Source organism: Eurosta solidaginis, chromosome 1, assembly GCF_040869045.1.
Source record: "Eurosta solidaginis isolate ZX-2024a chromosome 1, ASM4086904v1, whole genome shotgun sequence".
Classification (NCBI taxonomy): Eukaryota; Metazoa; Arthropoda; class Insecta; order Diptera; family Tephritidae; genus Eurosta; species Eurosta solidaginis.
The window spans coordinates 251,951,732-251,976,926 of record NC_090319.1 but is presented as its reverse complement, the minus strand read 5'-3'; the positions used below and the strand labels follow the sequence as shown (position 1 = coordinate 251,976,926).

The 25,195-nt window shown below is 37.5% G+C and overlaps 1 protein-coding gene across 6 annotated transcripts in view; it reads right to left on the bottom strand.

Annotated features, from left to right (window-relative positions):
- jumu (jumeau) overlaps window positions 1-25,195 on the bottom strand; it is a 117,576-nt gene that overhangs the window by 20,046 nt on the left and 72,335 nt on the right. The window lies entirely within an intron of this gene.

Here is a 25,195-nt window from a genome sequence, read left to right as displayed (position 1 = left end):
TTTGGGACAGAAGACATTCAAAAGCAGACTTTTGAATGCATCGTAACAAAGTTGTCTACGCATTATAAAGAAAATGTTTATGTACTGGCTGCAAGATTCGAATTTTTGTCGTCGAAAATGAAGCCAAACAAAAATATGCAGAATGGGTTGCAGAACTACGAGGAGTAGCGCGGAACTGTCGTGTGTAGCAATGATAATTGCAAAACAGTCTTTGTAGACGACCTTCTTCGAGATATTCTAGTCTTGAATTCGCCACATGAACCTGTACGTACTGCTGCACTGCAAAAGCCTAATCCGTCACTTGCAGATGTTTTAGCTATTGCTGAAAGCTATGAGACAACTCAGTCTATGAAAAAGCGCCTGTCAACCGATAAAGCAGATCGTAGCGAAGTGTTTTTGATAAAGTCACGTCAGACTGAAATAAATAAAAAATAAAAGCGATACAAAAAAGCAAAACACATAAAATACAGTGATAACCTTCTACAGTCGTGCTCGGGTTGTGGAAAACATCATCCAAGAAGCCAATGTAAATTTCGTAATGCAAAGTGCCGCAAATGAAATCGTTTTGGTCATATTGCGCCAGTGTGTAAATCACAAGCGGCGTCTAACAATGACAGCAAAAAGAAAGAAAGTCAGTCACAAGCAAACAGCAACAATAATATCCAGCAAAAAGTTTCCACTGTTGAGTTTATTGCTTCTATTACCAGCACCGGGCCAAATAAGGTAGGAAATAAATATTTGGTTGATATTTTGGTAAATGATGTGCCAGTTAAATTTCAAATGGATACGGGTGCGACTTGCTCTGTAATTGGCGCAGATGTATACAAAAATATCGGGAAGCCGGGTCTGACTCCATATCCAGCTGGCAAGCTAATCGCTTATGGAGGCAGCTCCGTAAGTACATTAGGAACTGTCGACGTCAGTATTAGTCACGGACGCATCAAACGATTATGTAAACTTGTTGTAGCTGATTTGCAAAATAATAGTGAAATTCTTGGAACTGATTTGTTGGAACAATTAGGCTTATGTACATGCCAAGCGGGTCTTGTGAATATGGTATCGCCAAGTAATAATGAAAACATTGAAAGTATGTTGCAGAAATTCGCACCAGTGTTCGAAAATACATTGGGCTACTGCATTACTTCAAAAGCTGCGCTACATTTAAAACCAAATGCATCACCAAAATATTTTAAGTCAAGGCCTATACCCTTCGCACAAATGAGGGAGTTTAAATTAGAAGCACAGCGTCTGACGGACCAGGGCATATGGAAGCCAATTACATTCAGCAACTGGCCTATAGTGGTAGTCCCAAAAAAGGACGGTCGGCTAAGAATATGTGGTGATTTTAAAGCTGTTAATGCACAACTTGAGGTAGATCAATACCCGATACCGCGCATTGAAGAAATGTGCCACAAATTACGAGGGGGCACAGTATTTGCAAAAATTGATCTCTCAGATGCATACTTGCAAATTGGGCTGACCGAAGAGGCTAAACAATTAATGGTTGTCAATACACCATTAGGGTTGTTCCAATATCAACGACTACCGATGGGCGTAGCAAGCGCTCCCGCTCTTTTTCAGAAGCTATTGGAACAGATTATAGCAGGCATCCCAATGTGTATTAATTACCTAGACGATATATTAGTATCGGGAAAGTCAGACCAAGATTTATTGAACAATTTACAAGCTGTTTTCGAAAGACTACAAAAATCAGGATTTAAATGCCGCCGGTCAAAGTGTTCGTTTATGCAGCGCCGGGTGGAGTACCTTGGTTTTGTTTTGGATGCAGCAGGATGTACCCCTGCCCCAAGTAAGGTTGTAGCAATAAATGAAATGCCACGGCCCAACAATTTGAAAGATCTGCAAGCATTCTTAGGTAAAATTTATTACTACAATAAATTTATACTCAATTTTGCAGATAAAGCAGAGCCACTTAACAGACTTCGCCGACAGAATGTACCATTTCAGTGGGGAGAGGAGCAGGAAAAGGCTTTTGTAGCTCTTAAGCGCCAGCTCAGCACAGCACCGTTGCTAACGCACTTCGATGACCAGTTGCCTATTATTCTGGCAACTGATGCCTCTGCACATGGAATAGGAGTCGTTATATCACACCGCATGCCTGACGGCTCAGAGAAGCCTATTGCCTTCGCATCGAAAACGCTTGACCGGCACCAAAAACGTTACAGCCAAATAGAAAAGGAAGCGCTTTCAATTATATTTGGTGTGAAGAAGTTCCATCAGTTCCTATTTGGCCGCAAGTTCACGCTAATCACTGACCACAAGCCCCTGGTGTCGATATTCAGTCCGTATAAGCAACTACCGGCGATCACGATACAACGCCAACAGCGCTGGGCATTGCTTCTGATGTCTTATAATTACGAAATACGATACAGACCAACAGATCAGCATGGTAACGCAGATGCGCTCTCACGCCTTCCCATGGGACCCGACGAAGAGTTTGATCGGAGCGATGCATGCATGCAAGTAGAAGTACAACCGAGCTCACTGCATCTCCGCTTAACGTAAAACATATAGCCAGGTTGACAGCAAAGGACCCCGTTCTCAACCAAGTGTGTCGTTTTATATCAAATGGTTGGCCTGAAAGGCTTTCGGCAAAACATCGTGACCTTCAGCCATATTTTTCGCGCCGACATGCACTTAGTTTCGAAATGGGGGTCATAATACTAGCGACAGAGTATACTCGGGTCATATTACCAGCGTCAGCACGAGACGCCGTCCTTGAACTGTTACATGAAGGGCACTGGGGCATGTCGCGAATGAAACAGATGGCGCGCCAATACGGCTGGTGGCCCTCAATGGATAAGCATATTGAAGAGCGTGTTTCACACTGCGATGTATGCCAACAACAAAGTACATCGTCACCAACTCGCGAATATACAAATTGGCCTACGCCCGAACGCCCTTGGGAGCGTATACACTTGGACTTTGCAGGTCCGTTCCAAAATGCTACTTGGCTCATTTGCATCGACGCTTATTCCAAATATCCATTTGTAACGAAAATGTCAAACATTACCGCTCAATCGACAATCGATGCATTGAAAGCAATATTTTCCATAGAAGGTCTACCTGATACTATTGTCTCAGATAACGGGCGTCAATTCACAGCGACACAATTTAAGACTTTCTGCAAAAGTAATGGCATTACTCATCTAACAACGGCACCGTTCCATCCGGCATCGAACGGTGAGGCAGAACGATTTGTTCGTACTTTTAAGCAGGCGTTCAAGAAAGCAATAGCAGATGGTAAAAATCAGTTAGACTCCTTATTGACTATTCTCAGTACTTACAGAACTTGTCCCAGCGGCAGCAACAACAAGTCGCCGGCAGAGCTGCTACATGGGCGTCAACCAAAGACATTACTGGCTCGGATCGTACCCGGATCCAATCAAATGGCTACTGCTCGTTCCAAAGCAATATATCCAGTTTCGGCGACCGTTTATGCTAAAAATTATGCACGTGGTCCACCTTGGATTCCCGGTATTATACAGAGTAGACACGGTAACATGATGTATCGCGTGAAAACGGATCAAGGTATACTTCGTCGTCACTGTAACCAGTTGAAGAAGCGCAGTTCAAACCGCACGCCACATAGTGATGGAGAACCAGATGAGACAACAGCTCCGATAACTAGGTCTGCCCGTCTATCCGGACCCACAGTGGTTTCTGAATAAGCGCGAAGGAATTGATACATTTGAATGCAACACTGATAAATATATCTAAATGCAGCACTGAATTTGACGTTTGCTTTTGGGGATATGCTTGTCCGTCGGTGGCCGATTTTTGCCTGCGCGCTATAATTTACCTTTGACTCATAAATTACATAAAATCAAATAGTTATCAACTTTGTATTTTAAGTTTCTAATAATAAATGAATTCGAAATTATAAAAAAATCTTTTTCTACAGAATCCTTCTTGTTTCAAGAGAAAGCGGTGTATCAACATTCAAGGCAATATCTCTATTGGATCAAACTTTATGGCGTAAAGCAGGTGCAAGTTTACTACTGAAAAGTATAAGTGTAGTACTATGAGAGTGGGTTTTTGGATGAAAATTTTGAAGTATTAATAACAAAAGTTTTGAAGTGTCCCAGATTTCAAATCCAGATATTTAGGAGAATCCGTAAAAAATTCGTTTCATTTGGTTGAGCAGTTCCATTGGTCCTTAAAAAAAGTACGGATTTTACTTTTGTTTATGAACTTTTTTAAAAAAAGGTCTAAAAAATAAAAAGGATGCAACTCATCATGAATCGGATTGCCGAGATCCTATAAATTTTCACCTAGTATACTTTTTTGACTCGGACTTTTTCGGCTCAAAAAGAACATAATTATTAAAATGAGTCCCTGCCTAAAATATCAAGATTAAGGTGATTGCAAGGGGCGCGCCAGTAAAAACAAGAGCTTACGATTTCATCTCGGCTTCTCAAGAGATTCTCGTTTCTCGATGTAGGTGGATTTGTTGAAATTTACACTGCCAGTGCAGCGATTGAATAGAATGTAGAGGAACTTGTGAGCTTTAGGAGTATTTCGAGAGTCCAGAATCTCGTGGGATGCCAAGGCTCGCGAGAAATTTTTTTTTTTGAACAAAGGCGAGAATTCGTAAGATCTCGTAAAAATAAGCGATACGACATCGAACACGATGTTTCGGTACTCATTTAAGAACCGCCTTACAAGTCTCGTGCACTCGAAAGTTTTGTACCCCAAGGGTCCGGTTGTAGTCCGAAACTGACAAGACAAATGTACGGTTCGTTAATGAGTTTGGGTTAAAATGTATACAAACACTAAGAGTTCCTTATCACGAAGCACTAAATAGTTTCTAAATTACCAATCTAGGTTTCATTGACAAATTTAATTACGAAAGATGTTTTAGATAACGTTTTTTCAGACAAAGCCCGAAGTAAAAAACTTGGGTTTATGTCACTTGTGATTTTATCATGCCACCATTTTCCTGTATGTTCATACATATGTTGCCACCATTTACCGAAAACTCAAAAGTATCGCATCAAAATTCCTGTCTGTATAGACATTTACAACATTAAGATATTTGCACTTCAAGTCGAAAAAATTAAAATTCAAGTTCAGAAACAAAAATTTTAATTCAGAAAGTTACAATTCAAGCTCGGAAATTCCAATTTAAGTTCACAAAATCACAATTAAAATTCAGAATTTCGAATTTAAATTCAGAAAGTTACAGATCAAGATAGAAAATTACAATTCAAGTTCAGAATTCTCAATTTAAAAGCTTCTGCGTTTGTACAGAAAACAAATTTTTAGAAGGGCTGTTGAAAAATATTGATCCCTAAGACCATCGAAGCATCGATGTGGATTTTTTCCGCGTAACTAAAATATTATCGTCATGGGCTGAAATTTGAAATGTGTTGTATATGTTTAAATAAATTTTAAATCAAAATGAATCTAAACAAGACAGCATCTTTATCACACAAAAGCAACTTGTTAAATACGCAGTCGGATTTAGAACCAATTGGCCTGCGCCGACAATTGTCAGGCGCCGAAATTTGTTAAATGCTTTGCAAAATGTGTTTTACTTTTCATATTCTTCTGAAAAAGTCAATCGTGAGCATGCTTCATTATTTTTCTTTGAATATAATTAAAATCCTCCAAACAGTAGTGAAGAAACAATTGAGAAATTGCGTGCAAAAAGGGAAATTCTTTGAATATTTCGTATTGAGATTTACGCGTTTGAAACATTTAAGGTGCTTTAGCATATTTGTTGTTGCAGTATTTGAAACATTTTCTTGATATAAAATACATTTCGTATAAATATTTTCCAATTTATATGTTTACTAAATCAAATTTTAACAATTTTCGACAATTTTGCAGGAACGTGCCGTGGTTGACTGTATCAAAACTTTTGATAAGTTTAGCGCTACGAGTACTCTTCTGTGGAGGGGTTTTTGACTCAATCCCCAATTTATTTGCTTTTAGCGCGGTGGTAGTGCTAGGTAGGTTTCGAATCCATGTGGCAAGACGCCAGTTTGCAGTGAAATAGGGAAGCAGAATGGTTTGTGGCTCCTTGCTCTTCACGCCCAAGGGCGTCCCGTAATCTGCGCCTTAGCCCCTTGCTGCTCAGCAAGCCACAAAAAGTACCCGCTGCTGCTCGCACCCCAAGGCGCCACCAACTCATACGGCCGCTCCCACTCATAACTACAATCTCCGTAGTAGAGTCGGTAGCAATGTCGTGTAGGTCAGGGAAACAGACTCTTAGTCCCTACCACCTTTTGCACCGTTTGCCAGCACAGAATATATATGTTTGCGACATCCGCCCAATGCAGCTCCTGCCTTGGACGGTGCCACTTTCCTAGATGTTCTGGTCTCGGCGACGTGTCTTGGCTACTGGCGCTAGGAGAGATATCGGATGATAAGATTCTCCTTCGTTGGCTGGTTTACCAGGCTTAGTAGCGGTACCAGCCTGATGATTTGCCATTTTTCGGGGATGGCGAAGGTGGAAAAAGACAGGTTGAAGACATGCGCTATATATTTAAATCCCTCTTTGCCAAGTTTGGCTATACCGTCTGAGCCTAAAGCTTTAGATAGTTTAGCATGATCAATGGCGTTTTCAACCTCATTGGCGCTGATGGCAATGGGGGACGCGCTGTGTTTATACTTGTATGCGCGTCTGTTGGCTCGCCTTCTGCCTTTGTCAACCGTGTAATGCATTACGTATTGTCGGCAGAGAGCTCGCGCTTTTTTCGCATCCGACAGCACTTTATCGACAAAGGAGATGGATATTTTGTGGTTGTGCTTAGTCGGGTTCGATAGGGACTTTACGCTACTTCATAGCTTGCCTACACCGGCAGAGTAATTTAAAATAGATTTTTTTTATCTGGGGACCATACTTCAATTGTCACATAACGAGGCTTGATGGTGTGCAAAAAGTTTTTGTTCGCTATGCCATGCGATCGTTGCACTTCAATGGCCCGAATCCTTCTTACAGTAGTCGCTGTTTGCTTATTATTCTAAAGAAGTCAGACAACAGACGATCTATTTTATCTCTTACCTCTGCTTTCGACTTTATAAGTGGTGCGATTGACCACCGAATGTCTGCTAGCAAGAATTTGTTTCAACATACCACAGAGGAGTCTACGGAATCACGATACTTTCTGGCTGGACACGGTTAGAACCAATTACGCGTCTAATGCTCCGATTTTTAGAGCTTAAGAAGATTTTAATACGCTTTAAAATCCTGTGAGTCTGGATGTTTCCTCCACAAAATTCATGTTTAAATGATTTATATACGTAAACTTTTTTTTAGTTTTTAGTTTTTACGCTAGTATTTAAGCGTATATCTCTTTGTTCTTGTAATCTGTATGAAAATTGTTTACATTTTCTAGATTAATGTGGGAAATAAATATAATATCGTGTTAATACGATGTCCACACGGACATCTGACTAATATTCCATCAGAATATAAGAAGCATGAAATGGAAGAAAAAAAGGAGATCGTAAGGAAAATTATGATTTTGATTGTATAATTAGGCACGAAAAAATGTATGAAGAAGTTGCTTTGTGGTCAATTTTAATATTGCAGTCCTAAAGGAAGCATTTGCAGATTTGTAGCTGTAGTTAATGAACTAATTTGTGAAAAAAAAAACAGATACTTTTATTAGATAAAATAAAAAAGAACAAACTAGCACTTCTAGTTCAAGAATCAAATTTTTCACCCGAAAGAGAAGTAAGCTAAGATGTTTAGCATTTAGAACCTTTTTTATAAAGTGAAATAAACAAGCTTGATTATAACTAAATTATTAAGTAAAAAACAAAACAAATTTTATAGTTAACGAAAATTTCCAAATAAAAAAGGAGTAGAAGGTCAATTAACCAGCAATTTTCAGATAATTTTATCGTCTATTGCCAAGTTGCAAATAATTCGATACTTTTGGGAGTTAATAAAAAGCATCATCCGGCGGCAAAGATCCTGAGCCAGATAAATAATTTGTAAATGCAACAACAACGATTTGAGCAGATAAATCCAGATAGAAGTCTGGTTCAATATGTGAGCAGGTTTGTTTAATAGGCTTTTCGATGTTCATATGGCTGCACTAGCTGTTTTGATAGGTAGAACTGTCAGTTTGATGTATACATAAACAAATTGTCAGTCATATTTAAAAGCAATTTGTACAACCAGAAAGGAGAAAATGGAAACATTAGTAAAATGTATGTATAACAAAGATACAATTTATAAAATCTTAACAAAAATATAAACTCTTACATATTTTAGTGACAAGAATTTGGTTTAGAGAGGAGGCAAGGGCTTTTCCAAATGCATACCTTGCAAGGAAGGAAGAGTTTGGCAAAATTAGGAGGAAAAAATATGCTATGGAGAATGTGCTGATGGATTTTGAAAGCCAAGGTGTATTGGTGAGTTTAATGTTATCCCACGATAGATGTTTACTAATTTTATAAATAATTTCTTCTTGTTATGTTTGTATCTTGGCGGCCACCGTGGTGTGATGGTAGCGTGCTCCGCCTATCACACCGTACGCCCTGGGTTCAACTCCCAGGCAAAGCAACATCAAAATTTTAGAAATAAGATTTTTCAATTAGAAGAAAATTTTTCTAAGCGGGGTCGCCCCTCGGCAGTGTTTGGCAAGCACTCCGGGTGTATTTCTGCCATGAAAAGCTCTCAGTGAAAACTCATCTGCTTTGCAGATGCCGTTCGGAGTCGGCATAAAACATGTAGGTCCCGTCCGGCCAATTTGTAGGGAAAATCAAGAGGAGCACGACGCAAATTGGAAGAGAAGCTCGGCCTTAGATCTCTTCGGAGGTTATCGCGCCTTACATTTATTTATTTTTTTTATGTTTGTATCTTATAACAGAGTCAACCAACGATGGTGGAGATGCTCTCGGCAAAATTTAAAAATTTAGTAAGGGCATATCCCAGCAAACAAAGTTTCTAACGTTAGAGAAATATAATTTTACATTAGAATTCTAATGTAGTCTTCTAATGTATTTCGAATCGAAAACTAGGTTAGAGAACTAGGTTAGAATTCGACTGTGAAACGATTCGAATAACACTAGAAATGCGATGTTATGATTATTGTCACAGTTATCGATTATTTGCACGACATGATAACTCATTCTTAGTGTTATACAAACAAAATAAAAATAGTGGAAATGTTACAAGTTGCGAAATAATTTTTTTTATTTATACTAATAAATACCAGTAAGTGAAAATAAATCAAAAAAAGTTAAAGAAGGAAAGCGAGCTATTTGAATGACATGAAGAAAACCTCTCCTCACGGTTTTAATTTATTATAATAGAAAAAACCTTTGATATACATATGTATGTTCATTCTTAATACATACGATTATAACCAAATAAACGTATTTGATATAATGAAACAATGCAAATTTCGCATCTTTCATCTTTGCGCATCACTTCAAAATTCTCATTAGAATTTGACGTTAGATTAGATTGAAATTCTAACTCTTTTCTCGATATCGAGAACGAAGTCCCCTTTTTGTCGAGAATGCTATAATTCGCGACAGTTTCGCAAATCGTGCTCTAACCTTCTACCTTAGAGAAATACATTAGAATTCGATTCGTCTTCTAATCGTTTTCTAACATAAATGTTTGTTGGGATAAGATTTAAGAAATATAATAGACGAATTTTCTTACACCTGTACTTGGATTTATTTTAGTGTTTTTTACTTTACCTGAAGGAAAAAAATAAAGAAATGATTATATATGAATGATATGAGCTTAAATCCAAATAAAATTTTTATTTTGAAGAAAATTTCAGTTTGACAAATATTGAGAAGTAGGAAGCTACATGCAAAGATAAGTAAGTATAACCTACGACGGCGTGTTAATAACATTTGTATCGATTAGGTTTTGTAGAACAATATTACTCCTACTTCCAGAAGCAGCTGCATTCCTTTGCGGAAGCGTATTGTTTACAATTCGAACGATCGATTGCATGTCTGTATTTCAGTGAAATGCAGTCGTCTGAATCTCATTTTCAATAATTTAAAAGCATTTTCAATGACAATTCTGGTTGAATGTTAATAATTGAATTGCCTCTGCACTGATGTTTAAAATCCATTGTGTCGAAATGGACTTATCAGCCGTTCGTTATTCGCGTAAGCTGAGTCTCCAAGCAAACATGAGTTGAATGGAAAAGTGGATGTCATATCATCTAACGTTCGTTGGTATAAATTTGGTCGCCTCAAAACTCGACTGTCATGTAACGAGCCCGGTTCACCAGCGAATATGTCTATAAACATTTTATCAGCGTCTACAAAAGCTTGCAATAGCAGGCTATAAAAATTCTTCCGATAAAATACGTTTCCTTGTTTGATAGTGGGGCTTAAATTTTGATGTGCGAGCAGTTAATGCAACCAATCAAATTTGGAATGCTTTACATGGCATTAAACTTGCGTATATTGTCACTTGCTTTGGACAGAGAAGGCCTCCAAACATACTCATGGCCAATTGACAATGGCCATTCAATCACTCGCCTTATTACTCTCCATGCAGTTGACTCAGCCATGTTGAAACGATTCGCTATTTCGCGAAACTTACTGGTATTCGCCATGTAGAACAAAAGCATATATATCTCTTTTGCCGCTCCAACTTTGCAAAATCCTCCATGTTCCTTGTTAGAATAAAATGTGCTTGTATCATACCGTTCTACAAAATGGTTAAACAAATATTTTTATAAGTGTCAGAAGGGTTAAAAGATGCGAAATTCTTACCAATTAAAATGTGCGCAGCGGACCGATTAAGTGCTTTCTGAAGTCCTGATCTGTGTAACCTTTAATTGCGTCCAAACAAATTTCATTTGGAACATGTTCCTCTTTATTTTCCGATATATTTTCATATATAATCTGCAATATATTCAAATGATAGACATGAAAGAAAAAACTTACTAAGAAACAGCAGGGAGTATAAAAAATTTGTAAACTTACTTCAAACAAATCTTTATCCATGTTTTTTTATTTTATTTTTCACAACGCTTTATATACATCGGTTTGTTTACTTTTCTTCTTCTTACAACGAAAATGACGTCGCGGAAAATTTTTTGTTTCACGGATAAATTACGGCAAATTCAGGCAATTTACGCAATAGTTAATTTTTTCCATGTAAAGGTTGTTCTGCCAACTTCAGAGGTCTTTTACAAGACATTGGCGACGGTTTCTCTCTTCATCTCAGAAATAAATGGCTTTTTAGGTTTCTGTCCCAACTGTGCAAAAATTTTTAATCTACTTCGCCAGTCTCAACTCCTATTGATTTAGATTCTTTCGCGTTACTAAAATACTGTAACGAATGTTAGCAGCACTGAGCGATGCTATCGTCTCTAAGCCGATGCTAAGCAGTGACGTGAATTCACATCAATAATTCAATCATTATGTATCTACATAAACGAAACAATAATTGCGTCTACACACATGTACCATGTACGTATACGAGCAGCGGAGAGTCAATGCACAAACACATGCATATATCTGAGATACTCCTGAAAGTATGCAATGAGAAAAACTATAAAATTGTGCAATTGTAGTTACAGCTGAGAAGTTTGAGAGCTGCTGGACTAGTAGATTCTGGAAGCGCCTAGAAGATGCGAACGTTGAAATCCGAGAGTATAAAAGGCGGCAATTGTAGAGGCGCTGAAATTCAGTTTGATTTGAGTTGTCAAGCAGTTTCGACTAAGACGCTATCTAGCGAGCAAGAGCAGTATTATTTTGAATAGTAGAGTTTCATTTGAGCTATCAATCAGTTTGGCTGTTAAGCAAGCTATTCGTTGCACAGTTTGAGTGTTATTGTGAAGTACTTTAATAAAGGCCATTTTGCATTATTACATATTGGAGTTATTTATTCAACAGTTTAGTGATTCGAACTTAGCAGAGGGTTGCAAATAAAAAGATTGCAAGTAAATTCGTTACAATTGGTGTCAGAAGAGGAATTGTTGAATAAATTCCAGAGGACAACAAGGACATGGCAAAGTTCAGTGAATTGAAGATCCAGCAACTAAAGGAGTTGGAGAGCCGTGGATTGAATACAAGCGGCGTTAAGCTTGAACTCCAAGCACGACTACGAGAGGCAATGGAAGCAGAAGGAATTGATGTGGACGAGTATGTCTTTTATCCTGATGGGGACGAGACAACAACAAAAATTGAAGAGAAAAACGAAACATCGCAGACAGTTACGAGCACAGACTTGAACATGATTTTTGCTGCAATATCTGCTCAAACATCGACAATGTCATCTCAACTAGGAGAACAGAAAACGTATATGTCATCTCAACTAGAAGAACAGAAAACGTATATGTCATCACAGATGGAATCCCAAGAGACACGAACAACATCGAAGATTGAAGCACAGGAAACACAAATTTCTTCACAACTGGAAGAACAGAAGACGTATATGGTATCCCAACTGGAATCGCAGGAAACCCGTATAACATCACAATTGGAAGAACAGAAGACATATTTGGCATCTCAACTGGAAGCGCAAGAGGCACGTATATCTGAAATGTCGGCACAAATTTCGGAACAGGTATCATCGCAGCTCTTTGTGAAACTGGAAGAGCTGGATGCAAAAATTTCACAACTCGAGGACAAAATTGATGCCGAAATAGAAGCGTCGAAGGTCGTATGGAGCAGTTACAACTAAACCGCCCAGCTGTTTCAGCAAGCAATCCAAAGGTAAAAACACCATCATTTGACGGTTCTGTTCCTTTCCAGGTCTTCAAGCTAGAGTTTGAGAAGACCGCAGCAGTGAACAACTGGAATGCGGAAGATAAAGTTGCTGCACTGTTCGTGGCATTGAAAGGGCCTGCAGCGGAAATCTTACAGACGATTCCAGAGTACGAATGGAACAGTTATGAAGCATTGATGGCTGCTGTAGAACGACGTTATGGAAGCGAGCATAGGAAACAGATATTCCAAATTGAGTTGCAAAACCGTCACCAAAGAGCGAATGAGACTTTGCAGGAGTTTCCCTCGGATGTTGAAAGGTTGGCTCATCGCAAATGCAGACGCACCCGTGGAATACACCGAGAGGGTAAAAATCCAGAGTTTTATAAATGGCATACGGGACGTGGAAACGAAGCGAGCTACATACGCAAACCCAAAGCTGACATTTGCTGAAACGGTATCACATGCATTGACTCAGTAAACGGCCTCACTATTGAGTAAACCAGCATACAAAGCTCATCGTGTGGAAGTGGAAAGACCAGATTGGGTAGACACAATTTTGGAAGCACTGAAGGGATCACAACAGAAAAATGCCAGAGTTATTAAATGTTTCAAGTGCGGCAACCCAGGTCATATGGCACGACATTGCAGCACCGGGGTCAATAGCTCCAACAATGTGGGTGGCCGTAAACGCAGAGCTGAACGAGATGAGCAAATCTCCAAGTCCACTCAATCGTTAAACTAAAGCGAGTCAGCCGCAAGGGGCGACAGCTGGCTCCCTCAATTGAATGCCCCATAATCTCTATCTCACAAATTGGAAGAAGGTCAAACAATCTTACTGTCGGAGGACATGTGGATGGAAAGGAACGTTTACTGACTGTAGATACGGGTGCATCCCATTCCATTATTCGAGCGGATTTAGTCAACAAGAAGATAAGACCATTGCATGGAGCAAGATTGCGTACAGCCACTGGAGAAGACAGCACGGTTCTAGGAGAAGTATCATGTGAAGTCGCAATCGGGAACGTCACGGTAGTACGCAATTTTATAGTGGCAGAGATTGTTGATAAAATCATAATTGGAGTGGACTTATTAATCGACCAGGGCATCAAGATCGACATGCAAAGCAAGATGATGCGATATAAGAACATGGATGTACCACTTAATTTCGGCTACAAGAGAGGCTACAGCAGTAAACGAGTGCTGGTGGAAGAGAGTCAGCAAATACCACCAAAATCCGAAGCAGTCATCTGGACAAAGGTTGATGGAGATTGTGGGACAAACAAATTGTGGGTTGTCGAAGCAGCAAATAAATCACCACTAAATATACTTGTAGGAAAACCCTTGGCTATGACAAAACAAGATGGACGTATTCCGGTAAGAGTACTCAATGAGTTCAAGGCACCACTCAAACTGACTAAAGGAGCTATTTTGGGAAGATGCCAAGAGGCTGAAGTAGTTATTAACTGTGAACAGCTCCAGGAACACGTTTCATCTAGTAATACTGATCTTTCAAATGACATCAAGGCATGGACGCAGGGGCTAGAGGAAGCCTATCAGAGTAAGGCAAAACAACTGCTCCTAAAGTACGCGAATATATTTGACCAGGATGGTTCCAAACCAGGCCGCACCGACGTTGTGAAACATCAAATTGACACTGGAGATGCGAGGCCGATCCGTCAAGCTCCACGTAGTGTTCCACTGGCGAAGCGGGAAGTTGTGAGTCAAATCATACAAGAAATGAGCGACAGCGGCGTCATCGAATCATCAGCTAGTCCATGGAGTTCACCGGTAGTACTTGTAAAGAAGGATGGAAAAATGAGGTTTTGCGTGGACTACCGGAAGTTGAATGACGTAACGAAAAAGGATAGCTACCCATTGCCAAGAATTGACGACACTCTGGACTCGCTATCTGGTACGAAATGGTTTTCCACGCTGGACTTGAAAAGCGGCTACTGGCAAGTGGAGGTGAAGGAGGAAGATAAAGAGAAAACAGCCTTCAGTGCCGGTGATGGTCTTTGGCAATTTACAGTGATGCCTTTTGGACTTTGTAATGAACCAGCTACTTTTGAGAGACTCATGGAACAGGTACTCAAAGGACTACATTGGAAAACATGCTTGGTGTACCTGGAGGACATCATCGTATTGGGTAAGAACTTTGATGAACATCTTAAGAATTTGGAGGAAGTTTTCCAGAGAATAGCTGGCGCTGGTCTGAAGTTAAGTCCCAAAAGTGTGCGCTGTTTAAAAAGGAAGTAAATTATTTGGGTCACAAGGTAACGACAGAGGGCATCTGCACAGCGAACGAAAAGATAGAGGCTGTAAAGGATTGGCCAAGACCACAGAACCTACATGAATTAAGAAGTTTCCTTCGGCTGTGCACATATTACCGCCGATTTGTACCAAATTTTTCCAGCGTAGCCCATAGCCTCCATGAGCTTACAAGAGAAAATAAAGCTTTTGAATAGAAGAAGGAGCAAGAAGTAGCTTTCCAAACATTGAAAAAGCGTTTGTACACTTCCCCAATGTTGGCATATCCGATTCCTGGAGCAACGTTTATTCTAGATACAGATGCGAGCGGATATGCTATAGGAGGCGTTTTATCACAACTGGTCGATGGACAGGAGAAGGTAGTTGCATATTACAGCCGTTTGATTGGAAAACCAGAGAGGAACTACTGCGTTACGCGGAGAGAGCTGTTAGCATTGGTAGAGTGCATTAAACATTTTCACAAATACCTCTACGGCCAGCGATTCCGTGTCAGGACAGATCACGCAGCTTTAAAATGGCTTTTGCAGTTCCGTAATCCGGAAGGACAATTGGCACGGTGGATCGAGCGACTACAAAGCTATGACTTTTCCATTGAGCATCGAAAAAGTAGTACGCATGGAAATGCCGATGCAATGTCACGAAGACCATGTAGTTTGGAATGCAAGCACTGTTCAAAGGCCGAGGCTAAATAAGACATTATAAATGTCCGGATAATGACTATAACGTGCACGGATGATTGGGACAAGGAACAATTAAGAAGATACAGATCTGTCACATGTTATGCAAGGGCTCGAACGGAACGAAAGACCAAGCAGAGAGGAGATGTCAGCAGAGAGTCCCATTGCGAAGGCATATTGGGCACAGTGGAACAGTTTAGAATTGATATCCGGTTGCCTTCATCGAGTATGGGAGAGTGAGGATGGTAAATGCAAGAAGAAACTGATAGTTGTTCCCAGAAAGAGGATTCCTGACGTGCTCAGCGAGCTGCATAATGGTCCAAGCGGAGGTCATCTTGGAATCACGAAGACGCTCGAGAAGATTAAACAGAGATTCTATTCGGTTGGTTGCCGTCAGTCGGTCACAGAGTGGATTGCGAACTGCGAGGTTTGCAGCAGAGCGAAAGGGCCCATAACCCGAAGTCATGGCCAGATGAAGCAATATAACTCAGGTGTGCCATTTGAAAGGATCGCTATGGATGTCGCCGGTCCATCTCCTACTAGCTTCGGCGGAAACAAATATGTACTGGTAGTTATGGATTATTTCACCAAATGGCCAGATATACCCAATCCCAAATCAAGAAGCGGAAACGGTAGCAGAAGTGTTTATAAACAATTGGGTTGCAAGGTATGGTGTACCAATGGAGTTACATTCTGACCAAGGCAGGAATTTCGAATCAGCTGTGTTCCAGGAAATGTGTAAATCATTGGGCATTCGGAAAACACGGACAACTGCATTGCATCCTCAATCCGATGGTATGGTAGAACGATTCAATAGAACATTGGAGGAGCACTTAAGGAAAGTAGTAGACAAGTACCATAAAGAGTGGGATACCCGCATACCATTATTCTTGATGTGCATGAGACAACGGGCCAAACCCCTGCAAAAGTAATTTTTGGCAATGACCTTAGACTGCCAGCTGATTTGAAGTTTGGGATAGATGCCAATGCAGAGAGAAATGTCAAAAAATCCACTAGTGATTTGGAAGAAGAGCTAAGAGAAATACATGATCTGATAAGGCAACGAAGAAAGATTATGAGTGACAAGATGAAAGCCAGATACGATAAAGCAATTAATTCAGAAGGTTTTCAGGAAGGAGATTTGGTGCTGTTATACAACCCACAACGTAAAAAAGGTTTGTCCCCGAAATTGCAGTGTAATTGGGAAGGCCCATACAAAGTTGTAAAACGGATAAACGATGCAGTGTACCACATACAAACCATCGGTAAACCACGAACCAAAATGAAAGTGGTCCATTTGGAAAGGCTGGCAACGTTTAGATCGAGATATTTGTCTGATCGGGACGATCAGAATTAGGTGGAGGGCAGTGTAACGAATGTTAGCAGCACTGAGCGATGCTATCGTCTCTAAGCCGATGCTAAGCAGTGACGTGAATTCACATCAATAATTCAATCATTATGTATCTACATAAACGAAACAATAATTGCGTCTACACATATGTACCATGTACGTATACGAGCAGCGGAGAGTCAACGCACAAACACATGCATATATCTGAGATACTCCTGAAAGTATGCAATGAGAAAAACTCTAAAATTGTGCAATTGTAGTTACAGCTGAGAAGTTTGAGAGCTGCTGGACTAGTAGATTCTGGAAGCGCCTAGAAGATGCGAATGTTGAAATCCGAGAGTATAAAAGGCGGCAATTGTAGAGGCGCTGAAATTCAGTTTGATTTGAGTTGTCAAGCAGTTTCGACTAAGACGCTATCTAGCGAGCAAGAGAAGTATTATTTTGAATAGTAGAGTTTCATTTGAGCTATCAATCAGTTTGGCTGTTAAGCAAGCTATTCGTTGCACAGTTTGAGTGTTATTGTGAAGTACTTTAATAAAGGCCATTTTGCATTATTACATATTGGAGTTATTTATTCAACAGTTTAGTGATTCGAACTTAGCAGAGGGTTGCAAATAAAAGGATTGCAAGTAAATTCGTTACAATACTATCTTCCCGACACTTTTTGTCTTATCGCTTTAGTAATTTCCATTCCTATCGAAATAAGTTTCTAAATGCTTTCGTATCTAAATATCGTCTCGCATTGGGGGAACAGTCCTCCCGAAAGCTGATAATATTTCCGGCGATCATTTCGATGTCGTGTCGTGACTTGCGCGATAGAAAATGCTGACATCTAATGCACGACGATGAGCAGCTGGATGCACGTCCTTACATGCACACATAAGAAGTATGTACGTATTTTCTTCTTACCAGCCCGCAGCTGAATCCCCCAACGGTTGTGACGTTATGACAAGAAACTTTGATCAAAGTATGTATGTAATTAACTAATTGAGCTATGAATTACCATTTCATTGACGTTATTTTCTATATCCAGCAAATGAGTCTTACCCTTATCTCTCCTTCCTGCAGATGAATGTTTAAGAAATATATTGCAACATATGTATACTCTGCCGAATCAAATGATAGGTTTTCCCGCTCAACATATGTACAAATACAACAAGTTGTGTTTTCCGGATATACAGTTTTGTGCTAAGAAACAGAGCCAGAACTGTCAATGCTTTGTAAATCAAGACATTTCAAGCACCATTGCATTTCATTTATTTATTGCACGAACATAAATACAATAAGGTCTGCGATATTTATATAGCACAACAAAAACAGGAATAGAAATAAGAATTACAACAGTGTTGAATAATACATATGTATGTAGCAAGAAAATTCCAGAGAAAAAAATATATATAGGATAACTTAAAAAACAAAATACTAATTTAATTTATGTTAATATTAAACAAATCAAATCGAAAAAATAGTATAATAGACATAATGTAGTAAATAAGATAAAACTAAGCATATACAGCGAATTCCAGCAGTCAAACGAACTTAGTTTGACCGAAAGTAAGAGTGCAAGATAAAGACGTGCGTAAAGCTGGCAGATCCAAGTGCTCAAAAATAAGTTTAAGTTGTTGGAGAATTAAGTGCATTTTAGGTGCTATTTAGGGCCACAAAAGATAATTTAGGTGCTCATTTGGTTTTCGAGATATTCGCAAAAAAGTGTGGGTCTGCTAGGTTAACGTCAAGCTAGCAGACCCACAACTTAAATTTCATTTTATTTTAAATAAAAAATATATCAAAATTAGGACCTATTTAGGTGCTTTTTAGGGCCACAAAAGATAATTTAGGTTTTCATTTCGTTTTCGAGATATCCGCAAAAAAAAGTGTGGGTCTGCTAGGTTAACGTCAAGCTAGCAGACCCACAACTTAAATTTCATTTTATTTCAAATAAAAAATATATCAAAATTAGGAGCTATTTAGGTGCTTTTTAGGGCCACAAAAGATAATTTAGGTTTTCATTTCGTTTTCGAGATATTCGCAAAAAGGTGTGGGTCTGCTAGCTTGACGTTAAATTTCATTTTATTTCATATAAAAAATATATCAAAATTAGGAGCTATTTAGGTGCTTTTTAGGGCCACAAAAGATAAATTAGGTTTTCATTCAGTTTTCGAGATATTCGCAAAAAGGTGTGGGTCTGCTAGCTTGACGTTAAATTTAATTTTATTTCATATAAAAAATATATCAAAATTAGGAGCTATTTAGGTGCTTTTTAGGGCCACAAAAGATAATTTAGGTTTTTATTTAGTTTTCGAGATATTCGCAAAAAGGTGTGGGTCTGCTAGGTTAACGTCAAACTAGCAGACCCACAATTTAAATTTCATTTTTTTTAATAAAAAGTATATCAAAATTAGGAGCTATTTAGGTGCTTTTTAGGGCCACAAAAGATAATTTAGATTTTCATTTCGTTTTCGAGATATTCGCAAAAAGGTGTGCGTCTGCTAGCTTGACGTTAAATTTCATTTTATTTCATATAAAAAATATATCAAAATTAGGAGCTATTTAGGTGCTTTTTAGGGCCACAAAAGATAATTTAGGTTTTCATTTAGTTTTCGAGATATTCGCAAAAAGGTGTGGGTCTGCTAGGTTAACGTCAAGCTAGCAGACCCACAACTTAAATTTCATTTTATTTTAAATAAAAAATATATCAAAATTAGGAGCTATTTAGGTGCTTTTTAGGGCCACAAAAGATAATTTAGGTTTTCATTTCGTTTTCGAGATATTCGCAAAAAAGTGTGGGTCTGCTAGGTTAACGTCAAGCTAGCAGACCCACAACTTAAATTTCATTTTATTTCAAATAAAAAATATATCAAAATTAGGAGCTATTTAGGTGCTTTTTAGGGCCACAAAATATAATTTGGGTTTTCATTTCGTTTTCGAGATATTCGCAAAAAAGTGTGGGTCTGCTAGGTTAACGTCAAGCTAGCAGACCCACAACTTAAATTTCATTGTATTTTAAATAAAAAATATACCAAAATTAGGAGCTATTTAGGTGCTTTTTAGGGCCACAAAAGATAATTTAGGTTTTCATTTCGTTTTCGAGATATTCGCAAAAAAGTGTGGGTCTGCTAGGTTAACGTCAAGCTAGCAGACCCACAACTTAAATTTCATTTTATTTCAAATAAAAAATATACCAAAATTGGGAGCTATTTAGGTGCTTTTTAGGGCCACAAAAGATAATTTAGATTTTCATTTCGTTTTCGAGATATTCGCAAAAAAGTGTGGGTCTGCTAGGTTAACGTCAAGCTAGCAGACCCACAACTTAAATTTCATTTTATTTTAAATAAAAAATATACCAAAATTAGGAGCTATTTAGGTGCTATTTAGGGCCACAAAAGATAATTTAGGTTTTCATTTCTTTTTCGAGATATTCGCAAAAAGGTGTGGGTCTGCTAGGTTAACGTCAAACTAGCAGACTCACAACTTAAATTTCATTTTATTTTAAATAAAAAATATACCAAAATTAGGAGCTATTTAGTTGCTTTTTAGGGCCGCAAAAGATAATTTAGGTTTTCATTTAGTTTTCGAAAAAAGTGTGGGTCTGCTAGGTTAACGTCAAACTAGCAGACTCACAACTTAAATTTCATTTTATTTTAAATAAAAAATATACCAAAATTAGGAGCTATTTAGGTGCTTTTTAGGGCCACAAAAGATAATTTAGATTTTCATTTCGTTTTCGAGATATTCGCAAAAAAGTGTGGGTCTGCTAGGTTAACGTCAAGCTAGCAGACCCACAACTTAAATTTCATTTTATTTTAAATAAAAAATATATCAAAATTAGGAGCTATTTAGGTGCTTTTTAGGGCCACAAAAGATAATTTAGGTTTTCATTTCGTTTTCGAGATATTCGCAAAAAAGTGTGGGTCTGCTAGGTAAACGTCAAGCTAGCAGACCCACAACTTAAATTTCATTTTATTTTAAATAAAAAAATAAAAAAATTAGGAGCTATTTAGGTGCTTTTTAGGGCCACAAAATATAATATAGGTTTTCATTTCGTTTTCGAGATATTCGCAAAAAAGTGTGGGTCTGCTAGGTTAACGTCAAGCTAGCAGACCCACAACTTAAATTTCTTTTTATTTTAAATAAAAAATATACCAAAATTAGGAGCTATTTAGGTGCTTTTTAGGGCCACAAAAGATAATTTAGGTTTTCATTTCGTTTCGAGATATTCGCAAATGTGTGGGTCTGCTAGGTTAACGTCAAGCTAGCAGACCCACAACTTAAATTTCATTTTATTTTAAATAAAAAATATACCAAAATTAGGAGCTATTTAGGTGCTTTTTAGGGCCACAAAAGATAATTTAGATTTTCATTTCGTTTTCGAGATATTCTGCTAGGTTAACGTCAAGCTAGCAGACCCATAACTAAATTTCATTTTATTTTAAATAAAAAATATACCAAAATTAGGAGCTATTTAGGTGCTTTTTAGGGCCACAAAGGATAATTTAGGTTTTCATTTCGTTTTCGAGATATTCGCAAAAAAGTGTGGGTCTGCTAGGTTAACGTCAAGCTAGCAGACCCACAACTTAAATTTCATTTTATTTCAAATAAAAAATATATCAAAATTAGGAGCTATTTAGGTGCTTTTTAGGGCCACAAAAGATAATTTAGGTTTTCATTTAGTTTTCGAGATATTCGCAAAAAGGTGTGGGTCTGCTAGGTTAACGTCAAGCTAGCAGACCCATAACTTAAATTTCATTTTATTTTAAATAAAAAATATATCAAAATTAGGAGCTATTTAGGTGCTTTTTAGGGCCACAAAAGATAGTTTAGGTTTTCATTTCGTTTTCGAGATATTCGCAAAAAAGTGTGGGTCTGCTAGGTTAACGTCAAGCTAGCAGACCCACAACTTAAATTTCATTTTATTTTAAATAAAAAATATATCAAAATTAGGAGCTATTTAGGTGCTTTTTAGGGCCACAAAAGATAATTTAGGTTTTCATTTCGTTTTCGAGATATTCGCAAAAAGGTGTGGGTCTGCTAGGTTAACGTCAAACTAGCAGACTCACAACTTAAATTTCATTTTATTTTAAATAAAAAATATACCAAAATTAGGAGCTATTTTGGTGCTTTTTAGGGCCACAAAAGATAATTCAGATTTTCATTTCGTTTTCGAGATATTCGCATAAAAGTGTGGGTCTGCTAGGTTAACGTCAAGCTAGCAGACCCACAACTTAAATTTCATTTTATTTTAAATAAAAAATATACCAAAATTAGGAGCTATTTAGGTGCTTTTTAGGGCCACAAAAGATAATTTAGGTTTTCATTTCGTTTTCGAGATATTCGCAAAAAAGTGTGGGTCTGCTAGGTCAACGTCAAGCTAGCAGACCCACAACTTAAATTTCATTTTATTTTAAATAAAAAATATATCAAAATTAGGAGCTATTTAGGTGCTTTTTAGGGCCACAAAATATAATATAGGTTTTCATTTCGTTTTCGAGATATTCGCAAAAAAGTGTGGGTCTGCTAGGTTAACGTCAAGCTAGCGGACCCACAACTTAAATTTCTTTTTATTTTAAATAAAAAATATACCAAAATTAGGAGCTATTTAGGTGCTTTTTAGGGCCACAAAAGATAATTTAGATTTTCATTTCGTTTTCGAGATATTCGCAAAAAAGTGTGGGTCTGCTAGGTTAACGTCAAGCTAGCAGACCCACAACTTAAATTTCATTTTATTTTAAATAAAAAATATACCAAAATTAGGAGCTATTTAGGTGCTATTTAGGGCCACAAAAGATAATTTAGGTTTTCATTTCGTTTTCGAGATATTCGCAAAAAGGTGTGGGTCTGCTAGGTTAACGTCAAACTAGCAGACTCACAACTTAAATTTCATTTTATTTTAAATAAAAAATATACCAAAATTAGGAGCTATTTAGGTGCTTTTTAGGGCCGCAAAAGATAATTTAGGTTTTCATTTAGTTTTCGAAAAAAGTGTGGGTCTGCTAGGTTAACGTCAAACTAGCAGACTCACAACTTAAATTTCATTTTATTTTAAATAAAAAATATACCAAAATTAGGAGCTATTTAGGTGCTTTTTAGGGCCACAAAAGATAATTTAGATTTCATTTCGTTTTCGAGATATTCGCAAAAAAGTGTGGGTCTGCTAGGTTAACGTCAAGCTAGCAGACCCACAACATAAATTTCATTTTATTTTAAATAAAAAATATACCAAAATTAGGAGCTATTTAGGTGCTTTTTAGGGCCACAAAAGATAATTTAGGTTTTCATTTCGTTTTCGAGATATTCGCAAAAAAGTGTGGGTCTGCTAGGTAAACGTCAAGCTAGCAGACCCACAACTTAAATTTCATTTTATTTTAAATAAAAAAATTAAAAAAATTAGGAGCTATTTAGGTGCTTTTTAGGGCCACAAAATATAATATAGGTTTTCATTTCGTTTTCGAGATATTCGCAAAAAAGTGTGGGTCTGCTAGGTTAACGTCAAGCTAGCAGACCCACAACTTAAATTTCTTTTTATTTTAAATAAAAAATATACCAAAATTAGGAGCTATTTAGGTGCTTTTTAGGGCCACAAAAGATAATTTAGGTTTTCATTTCGTTTGCGAGATATTCGCAAATGTGTGGGTCTGCTAGGTTAACGTCAAGCTAGCAGACCCACAACTTAAATTTCATTTTATTTTAAATAAAAAATATACCAAAATTAGGAGCTATTTAGGTGCTTTTTAGGGCCACAAAAGATAATTTAGATTTTCATTTCGTTTTCGAGATATTCGCAAAAAAGTGTGGGTCTGCTAGGTTAACGTCAAGCTAGCAGACCCACAACTTAAATTTCATTTTATTTCAAATAAAAAATATATCAAAATTAGGAGCTATTTAGGTGCTTTTTAGGGCCACAAAAGATAATTTAGGTTTTCATTTAGTTTTCGAGATATTCGCAAAAAGGTGTGGGTCTGCTAGGTTAACGTCAAGCTAGCAGACCCATAACTTAAATTTCATTTTATTTTAAATAAAAAATATATCAAAATTAGGAGCTATTTAGGTGCTTTTTAGGGCCACAAAAGATAGTTTAGGTTTTCATTTCGTTTTCGAGATATTCGCAAAAAAGTGTGGGTCTGCTAGGTTAACGTCAAGCTAGCAGACCCACAACTTAAATTTCATTTTATTTTAAATAAAAAATATATCAAAATTAGGAGCTATTTAGGTGCTTTTTAGGGCCACAAAAGATAATTTAGGTTTTCATTTCGTTTTCGAGATATTCGCAAAAAGGTGTGGGTCTGCTAGGTTAACGTCAAACTAGCAGACTCACAACTTAAATTTCATTTTATTTTAAATAAAAAATATACCAAAATTAGGAGCTATTTTGGTGCTTTTTAGGGCCACAAAAGATAATTCAGATTTTCATTTCGTTTTCGAGATATTCGCATAAAAGTGTGGGTCTGCTAGGTTAACGTCAAGCTAGCAGACCCACAACTTAAATTTCATTTTATTTTAAATAAAAAATATACCAAAATTAGGAGCTATTTAGGTGCTTTTTAGGGCCACAAAAGATAATTTAGGTTTTCATTTCGTTTTCGAGATATTCGCAAAAAAGTGTGGGTCTGCTAGGTAAACGTCAAGCTAGCAGACCCACAACTTAAATTTCATTTTATTTTAAATAAAAAATATATCAAAATTAGGAGCTATTTAGGTGCTTTTTAGGGCCACAAAATATAATATAGGTTTTCATTTCGTTTTCGAGATATTCGCAAAAAAGTGTGGGTCTGCTAGGTTAACGTCAAGCTAGCGGACCCACAACTTAAATTTCTTTTTATTTTAAATAAAAAATATACCAAAATTTGGAGCTATTTAGGTGCTTTTTAGGGCCACAAAAGATAATTTAGGTTTTCATTTCGTTTTCGAGATATTCGCAAAAAAGTGTGGGTCTGCTAGGTTAACGTCAAGCTAGCAGACCCACAACTTAAATTTCATTTTATTTAAAAAAAAAAATATACCAAAATTAGGAGCTATTTAGGTGCTTTTTAGGGCCACAAAAGATAATTTAGATTTTCATTTCGTTTTCGAGATATTCGCAAAAAAGTGTGGGTCTGCTAGGTTAACGTCAAGCTAGCAGACCCACAACTTAAATTTCATTTTATTTTAAATAAAAAATATACCAAAATTAGGAGCTATTTAGGTGCTTTTTAGGGCCACAAAAGATAATTTAGGTTTTCATTTC